This window comes from Miniopterus schreibersii, assembly GCF_964146895.1.
Source record: "Miniopterus schreibersii genome assembly, chromosome: 1".
Classification (NCBI taxonomy): Eukaryota; Metazoa; Chordata; class Mammalia; order Chiroptera; family Miniopteridae; genus Miniopterus; species Miniopterus schreibersii.
In genome coordinates, this window is record NC_138101.1 from 147,026,310 (window position 1) to 147,028,646 (window position 2,337).

Here is a 2,337-nt window from a genome sequence, read left to right on the forward strand (position 1 = left end):
AAACTTCTTCATGTCACATTCCACTTTTCAGAACAATATTGCAATCACTGCTTTAAATGAACCAATTCTCAAGATACCATCCTACTTCATCCATCCATTATTCTGTAAAAAACTGAAACAATTAAATCCTTTATTACACAAGCATCTTGAACAGAGATCAAATGTAATTCACCCACTTGCTGTCAGCTAATTAAAGTATTTGTACCACAGATTCCTCAGCCTCTCACACAACCTTGGAGGGGTACTGGGGTCTTACTCCAGGAGAGAAACATTTGCCCCTTTTAATTTGTGCCGCTTTGCCAGTAGTTTAGTACAGTGCTGCGGTTTCAAGCTTCATATTTACCCTAGAAGTTAAATGTGCACCTTCAGAAAACTGCCTGCCCTCAGGACACTGCACATTAATGAAACCTTTGAGCTGGGATGACCTGGTCCCTCCCCCTCCATCCCACTGTCTTAAGCATTATTCCCCTCCTCACGCTGCTATTCTCTGATCTCAGCCCAGTGGGACCGGAGATGCTGGAGGAGGCATGTATTTCTCCCCAGTTTTACAGCATGACAGATGCTGAAGTGATAGGGAAATCAGGGAAATCTAACTCCTCCATATGCAACCTAATGTGCCAGGTTGCATGCATCCTGAGACGCTCGCTAGGTTCTGCGGTCCATCTCCACCGAACACCAGCACGTTCTCCCCTAGAACTGGCAGGGGCTCAAATCCACTGCAGAGATTTCCGCTGGGCTGCTCATTCTCCGCCAGGCACAGAACTTTTGAGTCCCATGCAGGCAAATTTAGCATTGTTTCCTTTTAACAATCATTTATTAGATACCTACTGTATGCAGGATGCTACTAAATAATTGGGGGAGAATACAAAATTTTTCAGTATTTTTTCCAGCCTTGTGCTGGACTCATGGGTTTCAAGGAGTAAGGTTCCTCAGACATTCATAAAACCCTCACCTATTCCCCTTGTCACCATTATCCCCAAACCTTTGTTTCTGATTGCCCCTGCTATGCTCTCATTTCTGATTTACCTTACAGAAGAGCATCTTTGATCTCCCTTAGATTACTTCTTTTGTTATTTTTTTTCCTGAACTGTTTGTAAGCTCTTTCTTGACCTTAATGTTTTTATTATTTGATATTATATACACTCATTTGGATTCCCATGAATGTTTTTATTATAAGATCTCTAAAGTTCACCTTAAAAAGTAAATTTTCATTTGATTGACAGTGGGGAAAATATCTCCAGAGTACACAGTACAACATGTAGATTAATTTCCTAAAAGTCTTTGGATAGCATATTTAAAGTTGGTCAATGCTTCTTCAACAAGTCCTATGGGTTTCGGTAGAACCTCCAACAAAATACGGTTCGAGGAGGTGATGTGCGTCAGTGTCCATCCTAGCGCCCCAGCTCACCGCGGCGCCGCCCGGAGTAGACGGGAGACGGACATTTGTTCATGGGTCGACTGGCCCGTGCGTGAGCTGTCCTTGTTCAGGGTTCAGGCAGGTGATCTCTCCTGTTACCCTTAACATTTTCACAGGGTATTGCAGCAGCAACGCCCGGTGGCATAGCAGAGCATCTCCGAGCACACCGGTCAGGGGCTTTCTCCTGGAAAGGCCTAGTTCTCCCCCTTCACATGCACTGTGTTCTTCCTCTGCTGTCCACACAGGAGTACCCAGGACCCATCGCCTACCTCCTGCTGAGCGTCCCCGTAACCCAACCCAGTTAGAAGCTAGAGGGGCACAGGGAGAGCGTGATGGTGTGACCCAAACAGGCAGCCCTCTGCGGCAGAGAGCATTTTGGAAAAGAGTAGAAAGTGAATCCGGAGGATCCGATGGAAGATAGAGGACACGCTCTTCACCTGCTTATTTATCTTTGAGTACACACATACAAACACACTTAAATACATATACACATAGTTAAAAACATTAGAAAATATTAAAGCCAAAGACCAATCATTTAAAATTTGACACGCAAAATAATTTATCCACCAGTCAATTCAGCCATGTACAAGGCACTTGGTAGGTACGGCACAGATATTTATAAGGAAAGGTAGCTGTTTTCAGGAAGCTTATAGTTAGGTCATGACATCAGACAGTGTTTTTTCCAATTTTTCTGTAATTCTAACTGTTCTAAAAATAAAGTCTATTAAAAGTTATCATGATAATTTACCACACTAACAGACCAAAAAAGAAAAACATACAATTATCTAAAAAAGATGTAGAAAAACAGTTTGACAAAATCTAATACCCTCCCTTATAAAACTTCTTAGAAAAGCAGAAATATAAGAATTTCCTCAACCTAATAAAGAGCATCAAGGAAAATGCTACATCTAAAATCATAC